This window comes from Cherax quadricarinatus, chromosome 16 (assembly GCF_038502225.1).
Source record: "Cherax quadricarinatus isolate ZL_2023a chromosome 16, ASM3850222v1, whole genome shotgun sequence".
NCBI classification, from domain to species: domain Eukaryota; kingdom Metazoa; phylum Arthropoda; class Malacostraca; order Decapoda; family Parastacidae; genus Cherax; species Cherax quadricarinatus.
This window is the reverse complement of record NC_091307.1, coordinates 20,091,463-20,113,116: the sequence shown is the minus strand read 5'-3', so window position 1 is coordinate 20,113,116 and position 21,654 is coordinate 20,091,463. Positions and strand designations below refer to the sequence as shown.

Here is a 21,654-nt window from a genome sequence, read left to right as displayed (position 1 = left end):
TCCTGTTACAAGTCAGCTAAGGTGAGGGAAATTATGTGCGGTAAGGTCCACGGCGTCCAGAGGTGCGTGTCAGGTGACAAGCATGCGGCAGCAGCAGCCTAGGGGGGTGTCACCTGATGCATGTGGGAGCCTATACCGGACCCGCCACCCACCCAGGCAACCAACATATCGCCCACCCACTCAAGCAACACACCCACCTTGGCAGTCAGAACACTATCCACTCACCCAAGAAACACACCCACCCTGGCAGTCAGGACACTGCCCACCCACCCAGGCAACACACCCACTCAACACCGCCACAACAATAGCCCTCTCGCCGCACCTTGTCTGCCTTCACTCGCATCTCCCCACACTGCCAATCACCAGCAATCAAAATAAGGATAAACCTTTTGTTTAAATATTTAAAAGCACACACATAAACAAGAGAGAGAGAGAGAGAGAGAGAGAGAGAGAGAGAGAGAGAGAGAGAGAGAGAGTACTTATCGCCAGGGAGTCAGTATTAAAGTAAAATATTCCACGGTGAAAACTCACATTCTTCCCACCATATATCGGCCCACACTTAAAAGACTTCACACTATGCAAATCACATTGTTGCTGTCTCTTCTGCGCTAAAATAATATTTACTTTTATCTTCGCCACAGTGAAATACCAGTTCGGGCAAACAATCATAATATTCCTTATCCAGCAAGATATTTCTTCCATATTATCGTATTTACTACTTCGTTCAGAGTCTTCCTACAGTTGCTCCACTGTCACCGTCCCATCTTTTATATATCTACCTCCTTATCTACCTACCAAGCCAGTGCCTTGAAAGGATCAACTTCCTGGAAGCTCAAGCATGTTCCAGGCATATTCCCCTAAGAAAGAAGAAGGGCAGGAGTAAACTGGAGAGAGAAAGACGCTCCCTCTACAGAAGACGACCAAGAGTCACTGAGCTCCTCAGGAGTGCTAGAATATCTGATACACGAAAGGAGGCGCTGACCAGGGAAGTGGAAACTACCGAACTTAAGTTAAATGACTCTTACAGGAACCAGGAGAGACAGGAGGAGCTTAAAGCTATTAGTGAAATTGAAAGAAATTCAAAATATTTCTTTTCATATGCCAAAAACAAGGCAAATACCACATCTAGTATCGGGCCCTTACTCAGACAGGATGGGACTTACACAGATGACAAGGAAATGAGTGAAATATTGAAATCCCAGTACGACTCTGTGTTTAGTGAACCACTAATCAGTCTGAGGATCGACGACCCAAATGATTTCTTCATGAATGAGCCTCAAAACTCCATAAATGTATGCCAGATTTCCGACATTACCTTAACTCCGATAGACTTCGAAAAAGCCATTGACAACATGCCCATGTACTCAACCCCGGGCCCAGACTCGTGGAACTCTGTTTTCATTAAGAACTGCAAGAAACCCCTCTCTCATGCCCTAAGTACACTATGGAGGAGGAGCTTGGACATGGGTGAAATTCCACAGTCACTTAAAACAACGGATATAGCCCCACTCCATAAAGGTGGCAGCAAAGCATTAGCTAAGAACTATAGACCAATAGCTCTGACGTCCCACATCATAAAAATCTTTGAAAGAGTGCTAAGAAGCAGGATTGCAAATCACCTGGATTCCCAAAATCTGCACAATCAAGGGCAACATGGGCTCAGGGCAGGTCGCTCCTGCCTCTCACAACTACTGGATCACTATGATATGGCCTTGGATGCACTGGAAGAAAATCAGAATTCAGATGTAATATACACAAACTTTGCAAAAGCATTTGACAAATGCGATCATGGCGTAATAGCCCATAAAATACGTGCTAAAGGAATAACTGGGAAAGTGGGGAGATGGATCTTCAACTTCCTAACAAATCGAACACAAAGAGTAGTGGTCAACAGAGTTAAATCGGAGGCTGGCATAGTAAAGAGCTCTGTTCCACAAGGCACAGTACTCGCCCCCATCTTATTCCTCATCCTCATATCAGACATAGACAGAGATATAAGTTCTGTCAAGCACCTTAACTACTGGGAATGCTTGGAAGCACTTGACTTGTACTCGTTGGAACGAAGAGGGAGAGATATATCATAATCTACACTTGGAAAATCTTGGAAGGAATGGTCTCAAAACTGCACACAGAAATCACTCCCTACGAAAGTAAAAGACTGGGCAGGCGATGCAAAATGCAGCCAATAAAAAGTAGGGGCGCCATTGGTACACTAAGTGAAAACACCATAAGTGTCCAGGGCCCAAGACTGTTCAACAGCCTCCCATCAAGCATTAGGGGAATTGCCAATAAACCACTGGCTACCTTCAAGAGAGAGCTGGACAGATACCTAAAGTCAGTGCCGGATCAGCCGGGCTGTGGCTCGTACGTTGGGCTGCGTGCGGCCAGCAGTAACAGCCTAGTTGATCAGGCCCTAAACCATCGGGAGGCCTGGTCATGGACCGGGCCGCGGGGGCGTTGATCCCCGGAATAACCTCCAGGTAACCTCCAGTTAAATGAGGCAGAGTTTAATAATGCACTCAGGTGGTCCACTACTAGCATGATTAATATCGTCGTGGTCTCCCACTCTGACCATCTATCTCGGGCTGAGTGGCGTGGGGATCACACCCACGACTCTCTTACTGCTCTTACTGCCGTCAACAACATAATTTGGCAGAATCAATAACGTTCAGTAGGCAATAAGTGGAGACTTGCCGCCGCGGTAAGCAAGCGTCCGGTCCCTCCATATGATCTCGTTAAGAGGTTATCATAATGTGCCGCATTCAGGTACTCGCTGGCTTCTACTTGGTCATTACAGTATCCCTTCAGCTGCTCGTAATCCTGGCCAATAATGTCCACCATTACCGGCCAGCTTCTTATTGAGCGATGTGGAGGGGGCGGTTACGTCGTAAAATATTAACATAAGACTCACTAATAGCAGTGTATTAAACTCAACTTGCAGGGCGATATTGACAAATGGACAATTCACAAGCTTAGCCATGCAATTTGGCGACTGAGCTGTGGCGACCTATCTCCCCTGTTGCCGCCGCCTCCAGTGCTCTTACTTTTAAACTACCCTCTCCTTCAGGGGGCCATTTGCTGTCCCCTCTTTTGCGATTACCCTCAAGGGATAATTAGTCTTGAACCTTTATAATCACGTGATGCCACATTCCTCAGACAGCTATTGTGTCTTCAACCTCAGAATATTATCTTTGTCTAAAAGTCTCAAGTTCGTATTTGACCTCGAAGGATTTTATAGCGTCCTGTGTGTAGTTGCTAACATTCACTTGGCTTTAAACTCAAATGTCCTGTGTAAACAAAAGATCTGCAGTCCAGAAAATTTTTACTACATATGAACACGTTAGGTGACGCCTCCCACAAAGAAATGTTTGTCCACCGAATCGATTACAAAAGTCAAACACGTAAAGTGTGAGTTAGCCAAACTAAGGTGAAACATGGGGTGTAGCGCCTGGTTATATGCCGTTCACCTTCTCGACGAATTACAAGAGCCAGGACTCCCACGTCAGCTGGCCGAGTCCCGACCACCTGGGTGAATAGCAGTCAGTTGGCTGACTCCCGGCCACGTCATACACCGCCACCAGGAGATAAATAAGTAGGGGTAACAATGGTAATGCAAAAGGGCTCTGGCACAGTATATAAAGTCTAGAATATTAGCTGATAATGTCATGGCGTCACTGACAGATTTTTAGCTCGCATTCTTAAGCTATACATGATGAATACAGTAATGAAGGAGGGTAAGGGAACGAAAAAGATGCATGCTAAGCATGCTTTCTCTCCCCAGCCGTCACCACAGTCACAACCTGTGTGTGGGGAGAGACACGCACACGAGGCTTATTTCCCACACACCATCCTTCCATCTACCCACACTAGCCTAAGCCCCTTCTCCCAATATATAGTATCCATCAATCTCCCCCACATCCACATCCACCTCCTCTCCTCCCACAAACCACCCATCCCTATCTCCCCACACCATGCAGACCTTTCCATCACATTTACTACTCCACGGGCCGCTAGACTCTGGCAATCATTGGACTCCATCTGCGTCGATCAGTCCAGTTCCGGTTCATGAATTGCTGGTTCTGCACTACCCAGATGACTTGTAGAGCCGTCCTAAGAGAATGCGTTGGGGCTCATCTTTTCCTACTGACATCATGTTCCCTCCAGCGAGTTCCTTAAAGGTGTGGTCTCTTGCCTTCACGATTTAAGAAAGAGTAACTGAAGCTTGCTTCCACTGAGACTTAACAAGATGAATAAAAAAAATCACCCCCAACATTCAAGCGAGAAAAGAAAATGGGAGAAATTATGACAAGGTTGAAAGGAACAAGCGGGGAAAATGAAAGGCAATGAGAAAAACAATATTCAGAGTTTGAGATTAATAGTGGACCGGATAACCAACATGACAGGATGTAATTGTACTCTCCCACGGTAGTGCTTGCATGGCTAGACAGGCCACTGCAGGCTCACGTCTAGCCCCTCACAGCTCTAGCCCACCCACAGGTCTCTTCTAATCCACGTGTAATTCGCTTCTAACCCAAGTGAAATCAGGTTTTAATCCAGTAGCCAACTAGCAATTAGGTCTTAATTGCAGCTCGCGACTTCGATTATAACATTCCTATAATAAAATACCGAATACACCCAGAGCGATGAATCTCTCAGTGTTGGCATAGCTTACTTGAGTTTCTATTTTAGGGACTAAAGTGTTCTTGATGCTAGTGAACAGGTGAATCGCCGCAGCCTTATGACCCACGTGCGGTCGATAGGCCTCTAGGAACTCGCTCTTTCACGACCCACCTCGAAAGCATAAAGCGTTTGCTTGGCTCTAGTGCGCCTGCAACCTTCTTGTATCCACCGTCCTTACCATGAGCGTGACCCCATTACAGCAGGTGAGTGACACCAGGTGTAATTTGTCCGAAGGTGCGAAGGCGATAATTGCACCCCGGGGCAGCAGTGGCACCCACGGCATCGGCACTCCTCCGTAAGGGTCAACCGGACACTGCTCCACTGAAGATTTCCGTCCTTCCAGCAATACGCAGGCGTGGCTATTGATCGAGTGGTAATTACAGGGCAAAACAGCCTTATTGTATAAGGTCTGTCCTCTTCATGTGTTTACAGCCATAAAAATTTGAAACACTGCGAGTGTCAATATATCAAAAAAGCAATAAACATAAAAATTTTAAATGATCTCAGATATTTACATATGACGTGTGTAATGTCTCATGCACGTATAAGGTAATGTATGGCGCGTGCAAGGTAAGGCACGACGTAAGGTAAGGCACGACTTGTGTAAGGTAATGTACGAGGTGTATAAGATTATGTACGTGTGTATGTAAATATGTATGTGTACACATATTAGCAAGAGATGATCTCATGGGGCGGGGATTACCTCACGTACTTTACAAACTAGGGTACTGGATTTGAGCACTGGGGCTCCAAGTTGAACCCGTGGGGATCTAAACTTCAATCCCTTTGGGTCTAACTTGAACCCGCAGGGTTTCAGCTTGAACCAGTGGGTACATCCATCTCTATCTCTCTCTCTCTCTCTTTCACACATGGAGAGGTACATGTCTCTCATGATGTATACAAGGTGTTCTTTCTCAGGGAATATACAATGAGAGGTGTATCTCGCAGTATATATACACGGAGAGGTGCATCTCCCAGTGTATGTACACTGAGAGATGTATGTCTCAGTGTATGTACACGGAGAGATGCATCTCTCAGTGTATGTACACGGAGAGATACCTTTTTGAGTGATACACACAACGTCTGCTTTGATATCCATATTAATAATTTAATATTCTTAATGTTTATGTACGAGGATATTCTTTAGGCTTTAAACATCGTAAACTAAATCAAGTAACTTAAATAGCACCTAATCATCTTTGATGGAATTCCAGTGTTTTCGTACTCCCGCTGCCCAGTCCTGGGCCAGGCTTGTTTGGTGCTTGCCTGGTCAGCCAGGCTCTTGCAGGCTGGCTCACATATCCATCACAAACTAGCTGATTCTAATGGAGAGCCCTGGATAAAAGACAGAAAAATTTAAATCCTTTTCACTCCAAACTGCCTAATATAAACATTAACTGGGAGAAAATAAATCATGACCTTGGTGAAAAATGCTGGAAAGAAAATATGATTGACATGGAACTGAACCAGTATCTGAAGTGGATGAGCGCAATGGCACTAGAAGTGTGCTCCAGACACATCTCATTAAGGAAAAAAGAGATGTAAGTTGTGAAAAAGAGAGGCGCTCCTTCTAGAGACGAAGACGGAGAATTTGCAGAACTTTTTTAGGGGTTATTGACTTTCTGAAGAACGAAAAGAAACACTAGCAGAGGAAATGGAAAAATACTGAACTTAAACTGAATGCATCATACAAGGCCCAAGAGAGGCAGAGGAAACAATAAGCATATATGAAATTGAGAGAAATTTGAAATACTTTTTCTCAAGGGCAAAATCCATGGCAAAAACTACCTCCCTGGAATCCAAGGATATTGATAAAGAAAACTATATCTCCACACTAATTTTGGCCAATGTTACTCATCACACTGCAACTTACCTGTACCTCCTCGGGCAGTTTATAAACAATAACCCATATATTCATAAACAATAACCCATATATTGTCACCTCTTTTTACACCCCACACCCACCAACCACTCACAACTTAACCCCACATCCACCGGCCACCCACAACCCTTTACCCCCTTCACCTCCCGGCCCCCCACAACGTGCACCCCCCTCATCTTCCGACCACCCACAACCTGTCCCCCAACCGCCGACCACCCACAACCTGCACCCCCAACACCCAGACTGTCACCCATACAAAAACACCTTCACCACATTCCTGGCTAAACCATTACAAATGAGCAGTTTTACATCACAACCGCCCACCCCCTGATCCACGCCCCTTCGACCTCCACCCCACGGCCCACCAACTCACGCCCGCCAGCGCCCAAATATTTACCCAGTGCCGCCCTCAAGCAGCACTGAGACTTTTGCACATAAAAGCTAACAGGATATTGTCACCAACGCCAGTAGCAGCTCACAAGGTTTCACCTGGCAGGGTGTGGAACAGCCAGAGATGTGGAATAGCCAGGGGTGTAGAGCAGCAACCAGGGGTGTGGAACAGCAGCCAAAGATGTGGAACAATATCCAGGGGTGTGGAACGGCAACCAGGGGCGTAGAACAGCAGGGGTGTGGAACGGCAACCAGGGGTGTAGAACAGCAATCACCAGGGATGTGGAACAACGACCAGAGGTGCAGAACAGCGAGGGATGTAGAACAAGAACCTAGGGTGTACAACAACGGCCTAGAGGTTTGGAATAACAGCCTAGGAGTGTGGAACAGCAGCCAGGGATGTGGAACAGCAGCCAGAGTTGTGGAACAGCAACCAGGATGTGGAACAACATCCAGAGATACGGAACAACCTGCCAAGGATGTGGAACAACATCCAGGGATGTGGAACAACAGCCAGAGGAACTAGGGTGTATTCAATTAATTCTATGCATCATATAAGGTTCAGGAGAGGGAGAGGGAACAAAAAGTCATAAATAAAATTGAGAGAAGTCCTAAATACTTTTTTCTCGTACGCAAAATCTGGGGCAAAAACCATATCTAATAACGGGACACTGAAGTTGCAATATGACTGTTCAGTGACCCATTAATTAGTCTTAAGATTGATAATCCATATGAACTTTTCAAGGATGAAACTCTAAACTCTGCCGATATCTTCATTATTTCTGGAATAACTCAAACTCCACTTGACTTCGAGAAAGTCATCGACTGCATTCCCCTGCGCTCTGTCCCAGGCCCTGACTCATGGAACTCCATATTCATCAAGAACTGCGAGGAAACACTATATCGTGCCTAGAATATTCTATGGAGGAGGAGCCAGGACACAGGAATCGTCCAACAATTCTTTAAAACTACTGACATAGACTCACTCCACAAGCTGTCGTAAAAATCTACAGACAGATAGCGCTGAAGTCCCACATTATCAACATCTGACACTTAAAAAAAAAAAAGCAAGATTCCTAATCACAGGGAATCTCAGTAATTGCACAACCTAGGACAACATGAGTTCACAGCAAGTCGCTCCTAAATCTTGCAATTACATGACCACTGGAAGAGAAGCATTGACTTTGCACAATACTTTGACAAGTGTGATCATGCGTGCAAAAGAAATAACTAAATAGGTGGTCAGGATGGATATTTAGCTTTCTAACGAACAGAACCGAAAGTATAATAGTAAACAGAGTGAAATCAGAGGCTGCCATAGTGAAAAGCTCTGTCCTCCAAGGCACAGAACTGACCCCCTTTCTCTCTCTCATTCTCATATCCAACACAGAGGCATAAATCATAGTACAGTATCGTTCTTTTTCTTTGTACTAGAATCTGTATTAGAGCGGCATCCACTGAGGACACGGAAAACCTCCTAGCTGATATAAACAAAGTCTTCCAGTGGGTCACTAATAACGACATGATGTTCAGTGAGGACAGGTTTAAGTTACTCTGGAAAGATTAAGGAAATAAAAACAGGAACAGGGTATAAAACAAACTAGAATCACGCAGTAGAGCATAAGACTAATGTGAGAGACCTTGGAGTGATCATGTCACTATCACAAACGCAAGAAAATCAGAACCTTCAAAACAAGAGATTCCAAGCCAACAGCTCCGTTAAAGGCATGGGAAATTGCAGACCTGGAGAATGTGTAGAGAATTTTTACTGCCCGCACAGATTCAATCATGCACGTAAATTACGGGAAATGTTTAAAATTCCGCAATCTGTATTCCTAGAAACGTAGATGAGATAGATACATTATAATCTACTTCAAAAAATCCTAGAAGGATTGGTCCCTAATTTGCACACACAAATCTTTCCCCATGAAAGTTAAGAGGCTTGGCAGACGGTGTAAAATACCCCAGTGATAAGCAGGGGTGCAGTGAGTACAATTAAAGAAAACTCAATAAATGTGAAGGAGCCATGACATTTCATCATCCTTCTCCAATAGACCAATAGACCTCTGGCTGTCTTCAAGAAGGAACTGGACAAATTTCTTAGGCTAGTACCTGATTAGCCTGACTGTAGTGCTTATGCTGGATTTTGTGTGGTTGGTACCAACAGCCTGGTTAGTCAGGCCATCGAATCACTCAAATCACTCTCCAGGTAGACGTGTGGAACTACAGTCAGGGATGTGGAGCAATACCTAGGAATATGAAAGAACAGTTATGGGTGTGTAACAACAGCCAGGAATATTAAACAACAGTCAGGGGAGTGGAACAACAGGATACAATCGCCAAAGCAACCAAGTGGAACAATTAAATAAAGAAATCAGTTTAATGTACAGAAAAGTTGTTATAAACCCCGTCATCCCTGGAACAAGTGAAAGAAAAAACAGGGTACTTCCTGTTATTTCCGCCATCTCTAGATGAAGAGGAAGAATGGATAAGGTACTTGTTATAAAGCCCTGCCATTTGTGGAACAAGAGGCGAGTATAGCATGGTAGAAGGAAGACTAAGCCATACAGAACCACCCTCACCCTCTGGTAATCATGTCGGGTGCCACAATTTATGTCAGCGTCACCACGGTGGCCAGCAGGGGGCGTGGCGAGATGGTGGGGGAAGGAGGGGGAAAAGAATGGAGAAGGGCGTGAAGGGGGCAGGTCATCGTAGCGTGTTTAGTGGTATGTAGCGTGTCGCTGGTGTTGCGACCGCCCTCACTCTCACACCCGCACACTACTTAACTGTCTAACTAAATTACCGTCGCCCCAATCATGTGCTTTACCTGTGACCAGTTTCGAGGTCTCCTCTACCTTCCTGCAGCCCAGCTTGAGAGCAGGCTTTCTTGTTGATCGCCTGGTCAACCAGGCTCTTCGTACTAACGACCCGCAGGTCTACACAGCCATCACAACCCGGTTGATCTGTTACACTAGAAAGCTGTCCAGCTTCTTGAAAAGTTCCCTCTTAATTCCGGCAACATTTCAATGATGATACTTTTCAAATCACTTGTTCTCTCTAGGCTGGAATACTGCTGTACATTAACATCTCCATTCAAAGCAGGTGAAATCGCAGATCTAGAGAGTGTACAGAGATCCTTTACTGCACGTATAAGTTCTGTCAAGCAACTTAACTACTGGGAACGCTTGGAAGCACTTGACTTGTACTCGTTGGAACGCAGGAGGGAGAGATATATCATAATCTACACTTGGAAAATCCTGGAATGAGTGGTCCCAAACCTGCACACAGAAATCACTCCCTACGAAAGTAAAAGACTGGGCAGGCGATGCAAAATGCCCCCAATTAAAAGTAGGGGCGCTATTGGTACACTAAGGGAAAACACCATAAGTGTCCGGGGCCCAAGACTGTTCAACAGCCTCCCATCAAGCATTAGGGGAATTGCCAATAAACCCCTGGCTGCCTTCAAGAGAGAGCTGGACAGATACCTAAAGTCAGTGCCGGATCAGCCGGGCTGTGGCTCGTACGTTGGACTGCGTGCGGCCAGCAGTAACAGCCTAGTTGATCAGGCCCTGATCCATCGGGAAGCCTGGTCATGGACCGGGCCGCGGGGGCGTTGATCCCCGGAATAACCTCCAGGTAACCTGCAGGAAATATGTTGAGTCTTGGACCACCGAATCTGAGAGTATTTCGTAACTGTACTCACTGACACTATCACATAATTTACGTGCACACTCAAATTTACTAATACACAGATGCAAGTGCACACGCTTACACGGAAAGCCCAGCCGCTAGAAGTCGAAGCTCAACTCCTGCAAATAAAGCTAAGAGAGTAACATCCTGTGCTGACGACACCAGAATTTCCGAGTGTAGCATCTGTCGAAAACTGAGGAAGCTGATAACCAGCTTGAACATCATGAAACAAAGTTTACTTCACTTGTACTTAAGCAACATCCACTAAATGTAGGATGAACCAAATTAGCTAAGCATGGCTAGGCTGCATTAAATACTTTAATTTATTAAGGAGAGATATGCACATTCATATACACTCGTATAAATACACATGTGCATAGTCAAGTGAATACACAAATGTACATATTTACACACACACACACACACGCACACAGAGGAGTTGTGAATCGACTCCTGCAACCACATACAGGTGAATACATAGTACTGTGGTATAAACCTTGGTAATAAATACCGACAAGTTGGTTTAGAAAGACACGTAAGCAAACACTATAACATATTTATTAGAAAACGTTTCGGTCCTGGGACCTTGATCACTTCTAACATCGTTAGAAGTGATCAAGGTCCCAGGACCGAAACGTTTTCTAATAAATATGTTATAGTGTTTGCTTACGTGTCTTTCTAAACCAACATAGTACTGTCTACACACACGTAGAGAACCAGTGCTGAAGGCACCACATACACAATAACAGCAATTTACGTACGGTACATACGAATGGTGCTTACCTGGAGTTTACCTAGACGCCCCCGCGGCCCGGTCTCAGAACAGGACTCCCGGTGGATGACCTGATCAAGCCGCTATTGGTGTTAGCCGCAATTAGTCTAATGTGTGCATCACAGCCTGGTTAATTAGGAGGTGATGTGAGGAATTTACCTAGTTCCCTCCTGAAGACAGCTAGGGGGGTCTGTTGATAATCTCCCTTTGTACACATATTGAGTTATCTCTTAGTGTGCTTACAACACACTCCTGCTATTCATTAGGGCTCTTTTCCACGATATACCAAGCCTCTTCCTTTTACAGGGAGCGATTTTCGTGTGCAGAATATACCAGAGTAATGATACCACTGTGAGAGAGACAGGAAGTAAGCATGTTTAAGACATGCAGACACAGGAACATTTCCTAATAAAGGTCTGCTATGTGCACGTCTTTAAAATCGCTTCCTCTGTCTACAGTACGTGCTTTTTTTTTTAATTTACTAATGATGAGAGTCCAAGTCATTTGTACTTTCGATAGATAAATCTTCTCCCCTCCTAAAACTGTACTCATACACCAGGAATATAATGGAACAAATATTTACAAATCTGAAAAGTGAAATTAATCTATAAGAAAGTGGGAGTTACATCAGACTGTAAGAAATAGCTGTAATAAAAAGAGGGATAAAATAAATACAAGAGGATAAAGGTTTCAATGACCATCTTGAAAAGAGAACTTGAAAAATAGATGGCAACCATTCCTGATTAAAAAATCCTGGTTGGAGTGCTTCTTCCTAGAAGTCTTCAAGAGGAAACTGGACAAGTATCTTCACCAGGTGTCAAATCAACCAGACTTGGAGGGATATGTGGGGCAGCAGGTCACCAGCAGCAACAATCTGGTTGATCAGGCTAGCACCAGACGAGCTTGGCTCCGGGAATAGAAAGACTCTCGTAACTCATCAAAGGTATACCAAACGCAAAGGTATACACCAACACTTTCCCACACCCTCATACTCCCTCATACACCCTCATACTCCTTCCCACATCCTCATACTATTTCACACCCTCATACATTCCTACCCTGCCTAAAATTTCACTAATTCAATAACCAAATTTTATAGTACTTTCGTTCTCTTTAAATCACAGCCGACATTTCACGGTGTTGTGTCTCATTAGTTTAATATTCCTTGTGTGAGGAAGAGTATTCGGGTATTGCTGGGAAAGGCAGGGAGAGGGTGGGTGCGGGTGGGTGGGAAAGCCAGGGAGGGTGAGGGAGTGGATGGTAAGGTATAGCTGAGGGGGGAGTTTAGGGCAGGGTGGGGTAGGGCAAGACAGGGTAAGGGAGGACGCGGAGGTGAGGCAGGGCGGGGAGGTATGGTACTGAGTGTGGGAGAGCCAGCGTGGGTGCCAAGACTCGCCGTGGTGCCACTAGTAGCGGCACAACTCAGGGTGGTCCCCCTCCACGCATCTTTAAGACACATGTTGGTACATATTTTTCAAGTTGTGACACTGAAATGACACATCTGGAGGTAAGGAAAGGGAGGGAGGGAGAGGGAGAAAGACACACAGAGAGAGAGAGAGAGAGAGAGAGAGAGAGAGAGAGAGAGAGAGAGAGAGAGAGAGAGAGAGAGAGAGGAGAGAGAGAGAGAGAGAGAGAGAGAGAGAGAGAGAGAGAGAGAGAGAGAGAGAGAGAGAGAGAGAGAGAGAGAGAGAGAGAGAGAGAGAGAGAGAGAAATTAAAAATTAATCCACGTCATAACATCAACACGAGACACCTAAGTAACCTTCAAGTACTTTAGATAAAACAGATGCTCGCCTACGTACCATTTACCACCTATTATATTCGAATACCTACTTGTTGATGGCTCTAGGAATCATCGCTCCCATGGCGAGATCTCAGACCAAACCAGGTTGACAACCTGAACATTTCAGCTAAGCCCTTGATGGTAAGTTATTCTTGCTCCACTTGTTCTGCCCTTGATAAATCAGACACATTTGCAACACTTGGGTATCTTTATTGTGGAAACGCTTCGCCACACAGTGGCTTCATCAGTCCTATACAAAGAAGAAAAGTGAAGATCACTGGGGTATCCTACACTGTGAATGATGCCTGCCGTTCTTTAAAGAGATTATTTGAGTTTGTAGTTTTGTATTTAGTCCCAATCATTCGTCACTTTAATAATGTCTGTGCATAACAAAACAACAAAAGTATATACGTACTTTAGTTACTCTTGTTCACTATTACACTAGAATACAAACTCTCTTCACCAGCAGGTAAACACTATCAGCACCCCTGAGCACCAACACTCTTGCTATGCATAAGCATTATAGCACAACCATGACCTCAGCACCACTAACATCATCTTAACACCAGCACATCCCAGCATAACTACAGCACTCTATACCTTAGCTACCTTCATCCATCTGTCATATCCATCACAGCCAGCCACGCATCACCGACACTCAGACTCTCCCTAACTAAAATTATACGCTAAACGGCCATCAGATCCGGCATGGAAGAATGCCAGAGAAGAAGACATATGGCTTTACACTTGGCAATGAGATTTACAACGCATCGCAGCATGACAGACCTAGAGGGGAAATAAGTCTCCAGTGAGTCTTAGCCATTTTGAGAACTAAAAATGGGCAACTGACATGTCTGTCAGGAGCCTCGAGTAGTCCCCTCTCCCTCGGTAATTTGTTTGGATTCTTCTAATTTGATAGCCAGTAAAGAACATCTGTATTAGTTTTTCCTACTGAGTGGAAACGTGAGCATAATCTGCCAGATAAGCCCCTCCACGCCTTAACTCATTCCCCACCTTGTGGCTCACAAGTGTCACTGATAGTGCCACTAACTGTCACGGTGCCACACCCGCGCATACCTCTCACACTGCCTCGCAACACACGCACGTACAAACACACATCCCAAGGGGGAAAATATATAAACTCAACTTAAGGGGCTTTAAAATCTCATTATTGACGTGGCATATTGATTTTGTACTTGTAATTATGATGCGTCTTATCAGTGCGCGAATTATACAAACAAATCACTAAATTAACAAATAGGCAAGCACACAAACGTATCAGTCAACACAAAGATAAATTAGTCAACGCAAAATTAATCAATGAACAAACACCTGAATCATCAATAAACAATTAAAAAAATTACAACTAGACTGCAAGAGCATGAGAAAATGCATCTTTATGTGCATCAATTTGCAAAGGAAATGGGCAGTCATGAGACTGTCAAGTTGATGTGTCACCAAGTGTGTTTGGTCTCGGTGTGGGGCTCCTGCCAGTGCCCCAACTACCTCTGGGTGCCAAGGGAACGATGGCAGTACCGTGTCTTCAAAGACCGCGGTGCCCCCAAGTCCGGAAGGCCGCATAATGTGAACAAATGAAGCTGGATACCCACCACGACACACACACACACACACACACACACACACACACACACACACACACACACACACACACACACACAGTCCGGGATATAAACGACGTAAGAAGCCACGTGAAGCAGAATATTCCGTGTGTGTGAGCACATGCAATCCTCCCTCTTAAAAGTGTAAAGGGACCAGTAATATTCAACACCCTTCACTCAAGGGAAATTACCAATACAACCCCCTAGCTGTGTTCAAGAGAGAACATGATAATTTCCTCTAGTGAGCTCCTGATCAGTCGGGCTGTGGTGCATACGCTGGGGAAACCAGAAGCATCCAAATTTTCAAAGGTGTGTTCGTCTGTCAGTATACGTAACCCTCCAACGTCTGTTCAAATTAGAGGTTGTCGGTCATCAGGTTGATCTGAGAATACCTTCTTTAGTGTGCTGAGGTTGTGCTCGACAGGTAAACTCGTTTCTCAGTTTTCCCTCAGCAACAATGCCTCGCACTAACAAAGGAAGAGATGAGCTAGAACACGTTATTACTTCCTCGGACCAGCGGTACAAAGGATGCTTGTTACTAAAGAAAACTGTCTCAGCCAAACCATTGAGAAACTCTTCACACAGGTGAAGCGGAGAGGGACTGTAGGCATACATGTGTTCCACAGCTCGATTGCTGGGCACTCAGCTCACACACTGAGGTACAGGGGTACGGCTGGAAACATTAGGACATGTTTGCTTAAGACACCTGCTGTCCATGTTCACCTATCAGTAAAATAGGTACCTGGGTGTTAGTCGACTGGTGTGGGTCGCATCCTGGGACAAAACTGACCTAATTTGCTTGAAGTACCCTGCATAACAAGGCTTTCTATATAGTAGTATGTCTCTGATGTCAGCCAGGCCTGTATACCTTGTACATGTACCTGTAGAAATAAAGATTATTGTTACTGTTACGATAAGCAACTACAGCCAAGACCAACTGGGCAAACTTCTGTCAACAAGCTCCAACTCTCAACACACTTCGGCCCGCATGGACGCTAGCCATGAATATAAAACAAGTGACTTACCCCACACAATGCATTTCAAACTCTTTTGGACACTCTTGCAGACATCCCAACAACATCATGTCCACACAATGCATGTCAAAACCCTTTAGACACTGTTGTGCAGAATCAAAAAGCATTCTTCCCGTACAAAGCATGTGAAACCTCTTTTGGTAACAAATTCACGAAAAATTCCCAACACTCACACAAATCAAAGCAAGATTAAAGCTCATGTTAAAAGGCTTTGTCGTGTAAAGCATCAAAGAGACCGCCTGGCAGTGTTTCCTCTGGACTCCCTTAACATACGACAAGCGTCTTCCTCTTTACAACAACACAGGTTAAGCCTGATTCCCATCAGCACAGGTGACTTCAATTGTGGTAAATTCCTCGGCTCTGGCCGTTACTTCGCCGTAATGAGCGATCTGTGAGCGATATCCTCGTGGCACGCAATGATATCGGTGCGTGTCATCGCGAGCGAGAGCCACGGCCCGATACTGCTAGGTTCCACTAGGTAGTGCGGCAAAGAATGCTACCACGAAGCTAAAGGTTGTGAAAAGTTACATCACTAACACCGGTATAGTGGCTAGGAGTGGACGCTAGGAACAGTGGCATTACAGTAATAGCTTCAGTTGGGTTTTAGAAGCACTGAAATGAAAAGAGGTTAAGGCCTTAGATATAATTCAGTGAGATGTAGAACAAAAAAAAAAAAGCTGTTAGAATTTAAGATCAAAGTTGAAATTGCAGCTAAACCCAGATGCACTAGTAAATAGGAGGGGCATGGAAGAACTGGATCTTTAAGCTTGATTCCGAGTGGGCGGGCAGCGAAAGGCAGCTTATCCCCTACAGGTGATGTAGGGGATAACCGACTAAAGTAAAATGTAGGAGACCATCGCCTCCGCGACTTGATCTATGACCAGACTTCTTGGTCGAAGACCAATTTAGTCAGGTTAATGATGTTTCCAGCAACAGTCTGCAAGACCCTGCTGTTGTTGTTGCTATTATTATTAGAGATAAACCCGAAAGGATCATGATGAGTACAGAGAATAGTCTCAGTAGTAGTAACCAGTTACCAGTAACCAGTGTACCAGTAGATGACTCACTACCAACCGTCTCTGCCTGAGTCACTGTCTGTATTCATATTGTGCTGACCACAGCAGTATTCAAAGACCCCCCTCACATATGGGTACTGTGGGCGGCCAGTCAGTTATACGAGAGTGAGCAAGAGAGGCAGGTTCGGCTGTGGCGCCCTTCCACATTATCCGTAATTATACATACTACCAGCCTACGTGAGTATTACTTTACCCTATCCACGTGTTCGAACTCCCACATGATAATAGGAATGAATCAAGTTTGATCCACGGAAAGGGAGGACGGGTTCAATTCCTTGGAATAAGAGTCCCTCACTAGCCTCAAGACACCACCCATGAGGAGCAAGACCTTAATATTCTTCTTGTAGACAGACACCTGTTGATTTAGAAGTCTTGAGCCTTGCATGCTTATTGTATTTCTTAGCGCACGTGTTACACCCCTGCTTGGTAGTGAGGAGCAGGGATGAGTTATAACAGGTTACCTGCTTGATAGTTATGGGCAGGGATGAGTTATAACAGGTTACCTGCTTGATAGTTAGGGGCAGGGATGAGTGACACAAACGACTCGATTACAAGTAACATTTGCCGAGACCCCCTTGACGCTGGTGAAGGGCTCTTGATCTAAGGAAGTGGACCTGAGCTCCAATTCCTTGAATCAAATCTGAATGCCTTAAATCTCCTCCAGGCGCCATGTATCCGCTGCGAGTTTGGCACTCCCTATGAATGCAATAACAACAATAATAACCGTATATGGTGACTATGCTCCCCTGTCTGACTCGGACACCACATCCTCATCATCTCCCCCATTCTCTCTCTCTCTCTCTCTGTTCCTAAAAAAAGTCCTCCCGCCCACACTGACAAACATGCAGTTGCCGCACACTGTCATCGCTGATACCTTCCATTACTCTTGTGTCAAGCCAATTGTAAACCATTCTGGAAAAGCCTAAAGCTTAGTCTCTGAATGCTTGCATTGTACATCACTATTTTTTCCCCTAGGATCGATTGTTTAATGGCCGAAGTTTACACAAATGACGGGAAGAGATGGAGACTCAGAGACCGTAAACGAAAGTCATGAAAAATTATTCTGTATAGCGAGTTGTCTCATTCTTTGAATCCATTTTACGCTTTATCCATACTGCAAGATGCGAAAGAAAGCACTCGACACCAATATATATATATAAACGCTTTACTATTAAACATTAAGAAATACACTGAAGTAAAAGGTATTACCTGCAATTTACTCTGATTACACACGACAGAAAGATAAATGTATTCAATGAACAGTGTTTATGTAGAGTACAGACACACGCACACAGATAAGAGAAGACAGAGAAGCCATATACTTAAGGACACACAAATAAGATACAAGACAAAGAAGGTATATATTTACTGACGCACAGGTGAGACACACAAAAGTATATACCACACAAAAAAAGAGACAAAAGAGAAGACATATATTTAATGAACAAGGGATAAATATCAGTAAAATGACTACCTACTAAAATGTCTTCAAGACGATGTTAGGTTTACCTGGTTTAGTCTGCGGCCCAGACGTTCTTGGTGACTTACCAGGTCAGCCAAGCTCTTGCCGAAACTTTCTTTTAATTTCTTCAGGTTACCCTTCGCAGCAGCAGCCATGTTTCTAACATTTGCTGATGATATCTTCAACCTCAGATTTCACATCGTAAAAGTTTAGTGCAAGCTTCAACTTGAAGTATTTTTCAGGGGATATATAAATGAATTTAAGGAGTAAACAGATGAAATAGGAGTGCGTAGCTAAATACACACGAGAACATGTATGTATTACCTTGTCTTTGCATAAGTTGTATAAACAAGACGTGACAAATAAGGAGGACCTGAGAACCAGTTTCTTCCAAGATGCATCCAGCATTGCTCTGCAACCACTTAACCCCTTCTCAAATCCCTTACCACTTAACCCCTTCCCCTTACCACTTAACCTCTCCCCATTATATTTAACCAGTGCCGTGCCCGTATCCTGACCAAGTGATCCTGCCTTCCCTCTAAAACCCTGCTCACCCCTTTTTCTTACGTCCGTTTCGCCGCTCTCCACACCCGGATCTGACACCTATCCCCCTCCCCAAAACAGTCTCCCCTCCTCCCCAAAGTCCAAGACACGAGGACACAATAGAACTGTATCATCCTCTGCAGACGGCACTGGAATTTGTATGAGGTGGCATATCGAGGACACAGCAAACCTGAAAGCTGATATAAACCAAGTACTTCAGTTCGTTACAAAAAAAATGTGATGTTCAGTGAGGACAAATTTAAGTGCCTCCGCTATGGAAAATGAGGAAATAAAAACTGGAACGTTGTATAAAACAATCTCAAGCCAATCAACAGAGGTGAAGACTGATGTGAGGGGATTAGCAGTGCTAATGTTAAAATATTTCACATTCAAGGATCACAGCAGTGTTACTACCACAACCGCAAGAAAACTGATATCCTGGATAACCAGAACCTGTTGTGATAACATGAGAGATATAATGAGACTGAAGCGATAACAGTGATGTAATGAGGAGTATAGAAAGACTCACTGCAATCACCTACGACCTGCAGCGATAACAATAATACAATAAAAGATTCAGAAAAACTACCTGCGATCACCTACGATCTGCGGTGATAACAGTGAGGGATATAACGAGACGCTGCAGTGACACACTCAAGACACAGCAATATAACCATGCAGTAAGGGGTGATGTAAAAGGGGAACAGGTGAAAATATATAAAAAAAAGAATGTTTAAGTATAGGATATCTGAAAGAGAAGCGAGAGAGAAAGCGTACAATGGTACGAGGGGGAGGCCAAGGAAGTGCTGAAAAGTTCTGGTAGAGATGTAGCCTCAAACACGTCCCACAGCACACCGTTCCACACAATATAGGATAACGAATGGCGTCCCCGGAGCCAACCCCATGACAAGTCGCGCAGATCCCTTCCCCCCTCCACACACACACACACACACACACACACACACACACACACACACACACACACACACACACACACACACACACACACACAAACCCACCTACTCTAGTGAGAATTATGAACGGGCCCACAAGGCTAGTATGGAGTGAACCCAGTCACGATCAATTGAGAGGCGGGACCAGCAGCTTAGATTACAACCACAAATAGACGAGTACACATACTTGGGGAACTCAAATGAGCAACCCTAGAACGCAAAAAACTTAATGTTGCCATACAAAATACTGTATTAGTGTAATTGGAGAGAGAGTGTATAAGGATAGGATGCTTCAGATAAGGGAGAGGAAGCCAGGGGCTCCACACCTTTCTCATTCACATTAGGTGGAAGACGGTGTGGAGACATAATCCATACATAGTTTCAAGAGTAGGTATAATATGGAACCCATTTTGCGGGATGTCAAGAAGAGGTTATACCCTTCTGAGGAAGTTGTGAAGGTCAGGGTTGTACTCTTTGTGGGATGCTGAGAAGGGATGGCACCCTTAATGGGTTGGTGAGAAGGGTGACAGCGCCTTTTGAGGATGTGGAAGCCAGGGTGCCACCCCTCGGGAGCCCAGAACAAACAAACATAAATGGTCACTCCACTGACGAACGTCCACGGCAGAAATGACCCCTGAGTAGAGGCCCCAGGGGGAAAAAATATTAATGGGATATAAATTGCGAGTGAAAGATGTAATGGTGTAAACACGAAAAGAATGGTTTTTCCCTCCCCACCTCACAAACACACATGGAACTGTTATTCAAAATTCAAATGAATTTGTGTGTTGACGACGTGGTATGGTGACTACGGTGGACCACTTCATCATCCCAGAAGGGAAGGGAAGGGGAGAGAGAGAGAGAGAGAGAGAGAGAGAGAGAGAGAGAGAGAGAGAGAGAGAGAGAGAGAGAGAGAGAGAGAGAGAGAGAGATCTGATCATTTATCTCCAGGATGACTCGAGTATGGAACACATTCGTACAACATTATGTCAACGAGATCAAGTCAGTTGATCAAATGAAAATGCTGGCCCACAGATGGCTCCAACTTCATCCTGTTCCCTAGTTGTATGTCTCATAACAATAAAAAAGCTTTCAAATGAGCTGATGTAGGTAACAGCTCTTAGCTTGTCAATAAAGTTAGGAATCCTTAACCTGTAAATAGCTTGTCAATAAAGCTAGGGATCCTTAATCTAACCTTGTCAAACCTTGTGTAAAAAAAAAAAAAAAAGAGCAAGAGAGAGAGAAAGAGACTTATGTCCTATCTACTTCTGAACTCCTGTGCAATTGTCCAGTTCGTTCTATTTCTCACTCTATGTTGAATTGTTGTTGGATATTCCTGTGACTCATTGAAGTGCGTACTTTCCAGGCATACCGTCTTATTCCGCAAACACACAGAAGATCCCATCCTCCCTGGCAGCTCATTCGCGTTCATGAACAACAGTGGCCGTAGTATTGATCCTAGGGAACCCCACTTGTTACCCTCGTCAAGTCTCATACTTCCTTTTCTTATGTCGGTCATCTCTCACACACACAACTTGATAAACTGGAGTATATTCCTTTTCATTCTCGTACATTGTGCTATCTTGTGGATTAGTCTTGGTGAGAAAGTGTCAAATGCTTCCTTAAAGTCCAGGAAAATGTATTCAACCCAACTCTGTTTCTCTTAGGTTTGTAATACGCAATTGTTTCTCTGACACATTTCTGTGGCAATTACCTAAAACTAGCATGATCAAAATAGATACTTCGTATTATGTAAGTGATGTATACCCAATGT

General features: G+C 44.5%; 1 protein-coding gene across 5 annotated transcripts in view; it reads right to left on the bottom strand.

Moving 5' to 3' along the window:
* Positions 1–21,654, bottom strand: part of LOC128688923 (plexin-B) — a gene marked incomplete at its 3' end in the record, with an annotated part of 822,775 nt that overhangs the window by 400,182 nt on the left and 400,939 nt on the right.